A 12,559-nucleotide genomic window follows, 5' to 3' on the forward strand; every position below is an offset into this window, starting at 1 on the left:
CAAAGGAATTCTATAGAAGTTTTAGCAAGTTGTTACTGAAAAGAGCTGAAATTGAGTAAATGAGAGACTTTGCATATACAAGTAGTTGTGATTTGTTTGTTTCTTGTTTGTTTATTTGGGGGCCACACTTGGCAGTGCTCAGGAGTTGCTCCTGGCTCTGTGCTCAGGGGTCAGTCCTGGTAGTACCCAGGGGACCTTAGGGATGCCAGGAATCAAACCTGGATTGGCTGCATGCAAGGCAAATGCCCTAGCTCAGGGGTGTCAAACAAGTTTGACACAAAGAGCCAAAATTTTAAACTGTGAGAGTCAGAGAGCCACACCATGCAGTGACCTGCCAAAACAGACAAGCAATCACACAAGAAGCATGTACTTTTAACAATAATCTATTAAACACATATTGAATTTTGAGTGAGGGTAAAAATCCTGCAGTGATGGTGAGGATGTGCTGTGTCCTTCACACTAAGAACTAAAGGCCAGAAGTGACACAACATGTGACACATGGGTCCCCCCGCTTGCTGGCCCATGCAGTTGTTTTTGAGGGATAGGAGACGGGACTCCGCGAGTGGAGATCTCTCCTCAAAGGTCCCTCCTCAGAAGCAGCAGAACAAAATCCAAACTTGGCAAAGAGCCACAGTATACAAAATATGATAAGAGGCAAAGAGCCACATTCATTTTGGCCGCGAGCCGCATGCATGTTCGCCACCCCTGTCCTAGCTGCTGTGCTGTCACTCCATCCCCCTCTAAATATTTTTGTTTATTGTTTTATTGGGGGGACATAACCAGTAGTGCTCAAGGGTTATTCCTAGCTCTGAGCTCAGGAATCACTTCTGGCAGTGCTCAGGGGACCATATGGGATAATGGGGATCGAACCTGGGTTAGCCGTGTACAAGGCAAGTGCCTTACTCACTGTGCTATCATATGTGTTGCATGTTATTTATAAAGCAATGACATACTTCTGGACTTCTGTTTTTATTTATTTTGGTTTGGGGGATATAACCAGGCTAATCCTGATCGATCTCTGCCAGGGATCAAATCTGGGCCAAAATGCATACAAGGCAAGTGCTATATACACAGTACTATCACTCCAGACCCAGGAATATACACTTTTAGGATCGTATCCTTAGGAACCTACAAGAAGACAATAAGCCCTTTATTAAAGGTATTATAAACCATGGTGCCTGAAATTAAAAAAAAATTTTTTTTTGAAGCAAGATAATACAGTGGGGTAGAGAGTTGACTTTGTACACAGCTGTTTGGTCCCCAAGCCTATCAGGAGTAATTCCTGAGCACAGAGTCAAAAGTAACCTCTGCGTGCTGGGTGTGATGATCTCTCTCCTCCCAAAAGAGACAATACCTCTTTGTCATATCATCTTGAGGCTCTTTCTGCTTTTGAATTTCCAAGGGATAAGAGAAGACATCTACCCACTTTTACTTGCTTTTTATGGAGGGTTGGTGGGACTATACCTGGCAGTGTTCAGGGTGGACGGACCACGTGGGTGTGGGGATCCAAGACATGGCAAGCACCCTACCCGCTGTACTATCACTCCAGCTCCAGTACTTACCTGCTTTGAGAAGGTGACTAATGGCCAGAGCTTTAGGGTTCCTGCTTTGCATGTGTAACAGATCCAGGATCCGTCCTTAGCCCCTTTTATGGTCTTAAACACCACCAGAAATGGTTCCTAAGTGCAGAGCCTAGATTAGTTCCTGAACATAGCAGTGTCACACACACACACACACACACACACACACACAAAATAGGTGAATATACTATCAAGGGCAGTGTTCTGGGATGAACCAGTCCCAGCGCCTCACTAGGCTTTTATTCATATAGTCAGAAGCTTTTAGTCTCCTTCAACTTCCCCAGCTGTCCCCTCTCAGCCCACCCAGCATACCTTATCCACTTGCTGGGTGTCCCTCTTGTGAATATTCGCTGCTGGCAATAAAAGTTAAGCCTTTGGGCCCGGAGAGATAGCACAGCGGTGTTTGCCTTGCAAGCAGCCGATCCAGGACCTAAGATGGTTGGTTCGAATCCTGGTGTCCCATATGGTCCCCCGTGCCTGCCAGGAGCTATTTCTGAGCAGACAGCCAGGAGTAACCCCTGAGCACCGCTGGTATGGCCCAAAAACAAAAACAAACAAAAATAAAGTTAAGCCTTTGTCTTCTCCAACATATATATATTTTGGGGAAAAAGGGGGACCACAACCAGCGGCCCTCAAGGGTTACTCCTGGTTCTGCAGCTCAGAAAACGTCGTTGGTAGGCTAAGAGGATCATATAGGATGCCAGGGATCGAACCCAGGTTCGTTCAGGTTTAGCTACGTGCAAGGCAAACACCCTACCACTGTGCTATTGCTCTGGCACCCTCCAAATATGTTTGTTGATGCTGTTTGGTTTTCCTTTTCACCACGTCGTGGAAAGTGGTTTATGCAGAAATTGTTTCTTAATTGATGTGGAGGGAGATGTGGCTGGGCCGCAGCCTCTGCAACTCCATGACCCCCGGAGCAGCCCTGTAAGGTCCAGGTCTGCAGGGTCGCTGTGCTCACACTGGCAGAACTTGTCCCCTGCCCTGGCGCAATGCCCTCTGCCAAATAGAGCACGGTGGGGAGGGGCTGCCCCGGAGGAGGACACAAGGACCTGGGATCCAAAGGCCCCAAATTCTCCAGACTTTTTCACCTGGTAAAGCTACAGGACAAAAGTTGGGTAGCAGAAGTGGACGAGGCCTGCTAAGGTCTGGTGGAGTGAATCGGAAGGATATGAGAGTTGATTCAGTAATGGTCAGCGATCAAGAAACCCCTTAGACAGCTCATCTGAACTCTAACTGAAGGATCTGCTACCCCCTAAGAATTGGAAGTCCTTGATGATAAGGGGAATCCATCATTAATTAATCTATCATTAAGAGGAAGGGGGGTCGTGACATCCACAATAGTTATCCAAGTGAAACCCAGTGCTGGTCTTTGCAGCCAGCTCCTCATCAATAACCTCTTTTTGTTTGTTGTTAATGTTTATCCAGCCCTCCAGCCAGAGTTTTGTTTGGGTTTTGTTTGCTTGTTGTCTAATGTCTTTCATTAAAGGCCTCTTAACACAGTGGTGAGTGGAAGTGGCGAAGGGCTCAAGCTAGAGTTTCTTTGCATGCAGGAACCCATATACCCTGCTGCCCACCACTGGCCCCAGAGTACAGAGCTGGGCCCTACGAGCAGAACAAAACCAAACCAACTAAAACAAACACTGTGGTGAAGAGTATTTTTCTGTTTATAAAACATAGGAGTTTCTACCTGGTGCATTATGGTGCAAAAAAAATCAAATCTCTTTTTGATTTAAGCCCCCCCCCCCGCTTTTTTTATTTTGTTTATTTTTTGGGTCACACCCGGCAGCGCTCAGGGGTTACTCCTGGCTTTACGCTCAGAAATCGCTCCTGGCAGGCTTGGGGGACCATATGGGATGCCAGGATTCGAACCACTGACCTTCATGCAAGGCAAACAAATGCCTTACCTCCATGCTATCTCTCCAGCCCCATAAGCCCCCCCCCTTTTTTTTTTTTCCGTTTTTGGGTCACACCCAGCAGTGCTCAGGGGTTACTCCTGGCTCTGCGCTCAGAAATAGCCCCTAGCAGGCACGGGGATCATATGAGATGCTGGGATTCAAACCACCGTCCTTCTGCATGCAAGGCAAAACCCCGACCTCCATGCTATCTCTCCCCATAAACCCCATAAGCCCCCTTTTCTTAAGGCTCAAACCCAGGATCCCTCCTGTCCAGGGCCTCATCCAGGCCCAGAATGTCGCAAGGCACCAGATGGCTCAGCCACAAAGCTGGTTTCCAAAGAGGAACCCTACTGGATTCTTTAGTGCAGTGGATGGAGGAGGGGATGCAAATTCACTTTTTTGTCTCTTTGCCTCAGGATATGTCTAAAGGTAAGAAGAGGAGCTTGAAATTTAGAATTTGTTTCTAAAACCATCCTCTTCACCCCACCCCACCTCCAGCGCGCGCGGTGTGGGGAGAGAATTCAGTAGTTAGAGCGCAAAACCACTCAGTTCTAATCCCCCCCCCCCCGCGCGCACGCGCACACACACACACACATACACACGCGTGCACACTAAGCAGGAACCATGGAATGAGGCGGAGGTCTGTTGATTTTCTGTTTGTGGTTCTTTCTTGCAAAGCAGTTGAAACATACTGCTTCTGCAAAGTAGTTTCTGTTGGAAATAAACTTAAAGTCGGGCAGCCCTGTTCCTTTTATGGTCATGGCTTTACCTTTAGGACCATGGTTCATGGTTTATTGTTTCTTTTTTTTTTTTTTTTTTGGTTTTTGGGCCACACCCGTTTGACGCTCAGGGGTTACTCCTGGCTATGTGCTCAGAAATCGCCCCTGGCTTGGGGGGACCATATGGGACGCTGGGGGATCGAACCGTGGTCCTTCCTTAGCTAGCGCTTGCAAGGCAGACACCTTACCTCCAGCGCCACCTACCCGGCCCCGGTTTATTGTTTCTTACTGTTCCTTTTTTGTTTGGCTTTTGATTTTTGGGTCACACCCGGCGGTGCTCAGGAGTTACTCCTGGCTCTGCACTCAGAAATCGCCCCTAGTAGGATGAGGGGACCATACAGGATGCTGGAATCGAATCCAGGTTGGCTGTGTGCAAAGCAAACACCCTACCGCTGTGCTATCTCTAGATCCTCTTACTGTTTCTTATAGCAACAAAAGAAAGCTTATAGTATTAAAACTAGTATTTTGTTTGCTTTGAAGGCCACAACCATCGGTCTTCAGGTGGTGCAGCAGTGCTAGGGATAGAATGCAGGGCTCCCACATGCAAAGTCTGCAATCTAACACTTTTTTTTTTTTTTAGGCATATACTATTTTTTAGTAATATCTTTATTTAAACACATTAATTACAAATATGATTGTAGTTGGGTTTCAGTTATGTAAAGGACACTCCCCTTCACCAGTGCAACATTCCCATCCCCAATGTCCTAAATCTCCCTCCTCCCCTCTACCCCCATCTGTACTCCAGACAGGCTTTCACATTGTTATGATAGTTGTCAGTGTAATTATTCTCTAACTGAACTCACAACTCTGTGGTGAGCTTCATATCATGAGCTGGACCTTCCAGCCCCCATCTCTTTTGTCTCTGAGAGTTATTGCAAAAATGTCTTTTATTTTTCTTAAAACCCATAGATGAATGAGACTATTCTGCATCTATCTCTCTTCCTCTGACTTATTTCACTCAGATTTCATGTAATCCATGTATAGAAAAATTTCATGACTTCATCTCTTCTGACAGTTGCATAATATTCCATTGTGTACCAAAGTTTCTTTAGCCATTCATCTGTTGAAGGACATCTTGGTAGTTTCCAGAGTCTGGATATTGTAAATAGCACTGCAATGAATATAGGTGTGAGGAAGGATTTTTGTATTGTATTTTTGCATTCCAAGGGTATATCCCTTGGAGTGGTATATAGCTGGATCATATGGGAGTTCAATTTCCAGTTTTTTTGAAGAATCTCCATATAGCTTTCCATAAAGGTTGGACTAGACACTTCTAATAATCTCCAATTAGGGCCAGAGCGGTGGTGCTAGCAGTAAGGCATCCCGAGCTAGCCTAGGACAGACCTCAGTTTGATCCCCTGGTGTCCCAAGCCAGAAGCGATTTCTGAGCACATAGCCAGGAATAACCCCTGAGCGTCACCAGGTGTAGCCCCAAAACCAAATAAATAAATAAATAAATAAACCCTCCAATTAAATCTACTTTTTAAATTGGCTACAGTGTAGCCTTCTTACTAATACTGATTATGTAAAACTGGTTTTTTATTTGTTTTATTTTGCTTGGTTTTGTTTTTCAGCCACACCTGGTGACACTCAGGGGTTATACTCCTGGCTATGCGCTCAGAAATCTCAATCATGGTCCATCCTAGGCTAGCGCGTACAAGGCAGAGAAGTCTTACAGCTTGTGCCACCTCTCCGACCCCTAAAACTGGTTTTTAATTTTCATTATTTATTGTATTGAAAATCAAATTATTATTTTTAATGAAATAACATAGGTATTTTGCAATTATTATTCTAAATTTATGAGAAAAAATACTACCAAAAATATGGATATATATATATATGCAAAATAAAGACCTTTAAACAAAAGATGAGCTTAAAAAAGAGCCTAATTAGAAATGGGCCTATTATGTTGGCAGCGCATAGAATATACTTTAAAACATTGGTGGAGGCTTGACACTGATTATGGGATTGGTTCTGAAATATCGTATGTCTAAAATCTAACTATGAATAACTTTTTATTGGGGGGGAGGGTTCACACCCGAGGCGCTCAGGGATTATTCCTGACTCAGTGCTCAGAAATCATCCCTGGCAGGCACTGGGGATCATATGGGATGCCAGGATTGGAACCACTGTTCTCAATCGGCTGCATGGATGGCAAATGCCCTACCGCTATGCTATCTCTCAGGTCCTGAATAACTTTTTAAATTACAATGGTTTAAATAAAACACTTTTCAACCCAAAATTTAAGAACTTAAACTATTGGAGTGAGAGCAATAATAAGGCAGGAAGGCACTTGCCCTGCATGTAGCCAACCAGGATTTGATCCCCCAGGTACCACTAGGAACAATTCCTGAGTGCAGAGCCAGGAGTAACTCCTGGGCACTGCCTGCCAGTGTGGCCCCAAAACAAAAACAAACAAACAAAAAACTAAAACTATAAAACTCTTAGAAGAGAACATGAAGGAAAATTGTAACATTGGATTTGGCCAGATTCCCAAAAACATAAGCAACAAAAGAGAATGTTTACATTGAGTTGATCAAAATTTAAAACCTTTTGAACATCAAAGTTTTTAATAGTATTGAGTGAAAAGACAAATCAGCTTATAAAGATGGAATAGTTTTAAGTTAGATTTCCGATAAAAGTTTGGTAACCAGAGTACATAAAGAATTTCTAGGAAACTACGCCTGCCCAGTGGGGCCCGACTGTGAAAAATTGTGAGTGCTGCCTGTGTGTGTCTGTCTACTGTCCTGTTGCGTGAACCTCTTGGGAGTGGGCCGAAAAGAGGCTCCACTACGTGGCCGTGCGCTCTTTCTAAGAAAAGAACACCATCGCAACAAGAAGAAAAAAAAAAAATCACACTAAGAACTGTGCTGGATCACTGAAGCCCAGCATTTATCTCCGGATTGTCTTCTCTGCTGCGTGCTGGGGCCTAAGATTTGATCCTGTGTGAAGCTTCCTCCACGGAAGACTCTCCTCGCTGGGAGGCAAGTCGACCCATCCAGAAAGGGCGGAGGCAGAGGAGTGTGGCTGCCTGCATCATTTAGTCAATGAATACCACCACAACACGTAGAAAAACCCACAATACAAGCGTGACAATGGGGAAACAATGCAGGCCAGCATCAGACATAGAGAATGAAGATGACAATTCTGATGACCAGATAATGACCAACCAATCAACCTCTCAGATAAGGACTTTAGATAAGGACTTTAGATAAGGACTTTAGACTAGCAATATGGAAGATGCTCAACGAACTCAAAGAAACCATGGATCGAGTTGAACAGAACACTAATAAGAACCAAGAAAATATGAAGACAGAAATCACAAAACTCCAAACTGAAATAATATGTCAACTAACAGGCCTGAAAAACTCAGTAAACGAAGTGAATGACAAAATAGATAAGCTCTGGGACAGGGTATCAGAAGCTGAGAATAGACTTGGTGCTATGGAAGATGAGATAAATAACAATTCCATACAGCGGGAGAAATTGGAAAAAAAACTTAAAGCAAATGAACAGACAATGGAAAAATTAGTCAAAGAATGGGAACAGATGAAAATAGAAGTCTATGATAAGCTCAACAGAAACAACTTAAGAATCATTGGAGTCCCAGAGACCCAGGAAGAAAATTTCCAGGAAGAATCAACAGTCAGGCCCGGAGAGATAGCACAGCAGCGTTTGCCTTGCAAGCAGCCGATCCAGGACCAAAGGTGGTTGGTTCGAATCCCGGTGTTCCATGTGGTCCCCTGTGCCTGCCAGGAGCTATTTCTGAGCAGAGTAACCCCTGAGCACTGCCGGGTGTGACCCAAAAACCAAAAAAAAAAAGAATTAACAGTCAAGAACATCATTAAAGAGAAACTTCCAGAGCTAAAGAATATATGTGATCAACGGAGAGATAGCACAGCGGCGTTTGCCTTGCAAGCAGCCGATCCAGGACCAAAGGTGTCCCATATGGTCCCCCGTGCCTGCCAGGAGCTATTTCTGAGCAGACAGCCAGGAGTAACCCCTGAACAACGCCGGGTGTGACCCAAAAACCAAAAAAAAAAAAAAAAAAAAAAAAAAAGAATATATGTGATCAAATCCTGCATGCTCAAAGAGTACCAACCAAAAGAGACTCCAGAAAAAATACCCCAAGACACATCCTAGTCACAATGACGAATCCCACAGATAGAGACAGAATTCTGAAAACAGCAAGATCAAAAGGAGAAATTACATTCAAGGGAGCATCCTTGAGATTTACAGCAGACCTGTCACCAGAAACACTCAAGGCCAGAAAGCAGTGGTGGGATATTGTGACAAGACTGAATGAAATGAATATTTCACCTAGAATACTGTACCCAGCAAAACTCGCTTTCTGGTTTGACAGAAGAATACATGGTTTCACAGACAAAAAACAGCTCAGAAACTTTACAGACTCAAAACCAGTCTTAAGAGAAAAACTGAAAGACCTAATTTAAGACAAGACTAACCAAAAGACACACCAAATTTCGATATAAAGATGGCATTAAATCCCAGGACAATTCTTTCTCTCAACATCAATGGACTAAATGCACCAGTTAAGAGACACAGAACGGCTAAATGGATCAAAAAACTCAATCCAACTTCTACTGCCTACAAGAAACGCACCTGAATAGTCAGAACAAACATAGACTCAAAATAAAAGGCTGGAGAAAAATTATCCAAGCAAACAACACCCATAAAAAAGCTGGAGTGGCCATACTAATATCAGATAATGCAAACTTTATACTCAGGAAGGTTGTAAGGAACAAAGATGGACATTTTATATTAATCAAGGGGTATGTAGAGCAGGAAGAAATAATTCTCCTAAACATATATGCACCGAATGAGGGGCCAACAAAATATTTAATACAATTGTTGACAAATCTGAAAAATAATATCAATAACAACACAATAATTGTGGGGGACCTCAACATGGCTTTGTCAACACTGTATAGATCAACCAGACTGAAACCCAACAAGAATATAGTAGACCTGAGGAGAGAAATGGAAGAAAGAGGCCTAGTGGATAGATATATATAGGACACTCCATCCCCAGAAACCTGGATACACATTCTTCTCCAATGTACATGGGACATTCTCCAGGATAGACTACATGCTGGCACATAAAACATACCTCCATAATATCAAGAGGATAGAAATTTTGCAGGCTACCTTCGCTGACCACAAGGCTCTGAAATTATTTGTGAATTCCAAAGGGACACAGAAGAAAAACTTTAATACCTGGAAGTTAAACAGCCTCATACTGAATAACCAGTGGGTCCGAGATGAAATCAAGGAGGAAATCAAAAGGTTCCTGGAAACAAATGACAATAAAGACACAAACTATCAGAACTTATGGGACACAGCAAAAGCAATACTGAGAGGAAAATTTATAGCTTTGCAAGCACACATCAGGAAGGAAGAAGGAGCTTACCTGAGTAGCTTAATGACACAGCTAATAAAACTAGAAAGTGCTCAACAAAAGGACCCAAAAATAGGGAGACAGAAGGAAATTACAAAGGTGAGAGCAGAAATCAACGAGGTGGGAACTCAAAAAACAATCCGAAAGATCAACGAAAACAGAAGTGGGTTCTTCAAAAAAATAAAAATAAACAAGATTGATAGACCACTGGCAAACCTAACAAAGAAAGAGAGAGAGAGAAACTTGATAACTCGTATTAGGAATGAAAAAGGAGAGATCACTACTGATATGACAGAGATTCAAAGGGTAATCAGAAACTACTTTGAGAAACTTTACACCACTAAAAACGAGAGCCTGGAAGAAATGGATAAATTCTTGGACTCTTATAATCTTCCACGGTTGAAGGAAGAGGATGTAGCATATCTAAACATGCCCATCACTATTGATGAAATTAAAATGGTAATCAAATGCCTGCCCAAAAACAAAAGCCCAGGCCCAGATGGATTCACTAATGAATTCTTTCAAACTTTCCAAGAGGAACTACTACTAATCCTGGCAAGACTCTTTCATGAAATTGAACAAACGGAAACACTTCCAAATAGCTTTTATGAAGCCAACATCACCTTGATACCTAAACCAGACAGAGATGCTATGAAAAAAGAAAATTACAGACCAATATCGCTGATGAATGCAGATGCAAGGATCCTCAACAAAATTCTGGCAAATAGGATTCAATGCCTCATTAAGAAGATCATCCACTACGATCAAGTAGGTTTCATCCCAGGAATGCAAGGATGGTTTAACATCTGTAAATCTTTCAACATAATACACAATATCAACAACAAGAAAAATAAAAACCACATGATCATATCATTAGATGCAGAGAAAGCATTTGATAAGGTCCAACACCCATTCTTGATCAAAACTCTCAGCAAGATGGGAATGGAAGGAACCTTTCTCAATATAGTTAAGGCCATCTACCACAAGCCAGTGGCAAATATTATCCTCAATGGAGAAAAACTAAAAGCCTTCCCTCTAAATTCTGGCACAAGACAAGGCTGTCCTCTCTCACCACACTTATTCAACATAGCACTGGAAGTACTCGCTATAGTGATTAGGCAAGAAAAAGATATCAAGGGAATCCAGATAGGAAAGGAAGAAGTCAAGCTCTCACTGTTTGCAGATGACATGATACTCTACTTAGAAAACCCTAAAGACTCTACCAAAAAGCTTCTAGAAACAATAGACTCATATAGCAAGGTGGCAGGCTACAAAATTAACACACAAAAATCAATGGCCTTTCTATACACCAATAGTAATAAGGAAGAAATGGACATTAAGAAAACAACCCCATTCACAATAGTGCCACATAAACTCAAATATCTTGGAATCAACTTGACTAAAAATGTGAAGGACCTATACAAAGAAAACTATAAAACTCTGCTCCAAGAAATAAAAGAGGACACACGGAAATGGAAAAACATACCCTGCTCATGGATTGGCAGGATTAACATCATCAAAATGGCAATACTCCCCAAGGCATTATACAGATTTAATGCAATCCCTCTAAAGATACTCATGACATTCTTCAAAGAAGTGGATCAGGCACTGTTGAAATTCGTTTGGAACAATAAACACCCTAGAATAGTTAAAGCAATCATTGGGAAAAAGAATATGGGAGGAATTACTTTCCCCAACTTTAAACTTTACTACAAAGCAATAGTTATCAAAACAGCATGGTATAGGAATAAGAACAGGCCCTCAGATCAGTGGAATAGGCTTGAATACTCAGAAAATGTTCCCCAGACATACAATCACCTAATGTTTGATAAAAGAGCAAGAAATCCTAAATGGAGCAAAGAAAGCCTCTTCAACAAGTGGTGTGGGCACAACTGGTTAGCCACTTGCAAAAAATTGAACTTAGACCCCCAGCTAACATCATGTACGAAGGTAAAATCCAAATGGATTAAAGACCTTGATATCAGACCCAAAACCATAAGATATATAGAACAACACATAGGCAAAACACTCCAGGACATTGAGACTACAGGCATATTCAAGGAGGAACTGCACTCTCTAAGCAAGTGAAAGCAGAGATTAACAGATGGGAATATATTAAGCTGATACGCTTCTGCACCTCAAAGGAAATAGCGCCCAGGATACAAGAGCTACCCACTGAGTGGAAGAAACTATTCACCCAATACCCATCAGATAAGGGGCTAATCTCCAAAATATACAAGGCACTGACAGAAATTTACAAGAAAAAACATCTAATCCCATCAAAAAATGGGAAGAAGAAATGGACAGACACTTTGACAAAGAAGAAATACAAATGGCCAAAAACACATGAAAAAATGCTCCACATCACTAATCATCAGGGAGATGCAAATCAAAACAATGATGAGATACCACCTCACACCACAGAGAATGGCACACATCACAAAGAATGAGAATAAACAGTGTTAGCGGGGATGTGGAGAGAAAGGAACTCTTATCCACTGCTGGTGGGAATGCCGTCTAGTTCAACCTTTATGGAAAGTGATATGGAGATTCCTCCAAAAACTGGAAATCGAGCTCCCATATGACCCAGCTATACCACACCTAGGAATATACCCTAGGAACACAAAAATACAATACAAAAACCCCTTCCTTACACCTATATTCATTGCAGCACTATTTATCATAGCAAGACTCTGGAAACAACCAAGATGCCCTTCAACAGACGAATGGCTAAAGAAACTGTGGTACATATACACAATGGAATATTATGCAGCTGTCAGGAGAGATGAAGTCATGAAATTTTCCTATACATGGATGTACATGGAATCTATTATGCTGATTGAAATAAGTCAGAGAGAGAGAGAGAAAAACGCAGAATGGTCT

This window comes from Suncus etruscus, chromosome 2 (genome assembly GCF_024139225.1).
Source record: "Suncus etruscus isolate mSunEtr1 chromosome 2, mSunEtr1.pri.cur, whole genome shotgun sequence".
Taxonomy (NCBI): Eukaryota; Metazoa; Chordata; class Mammalia; order Eulipotyphla; family Soricidae; genus Suncus; species Suncus etruscus.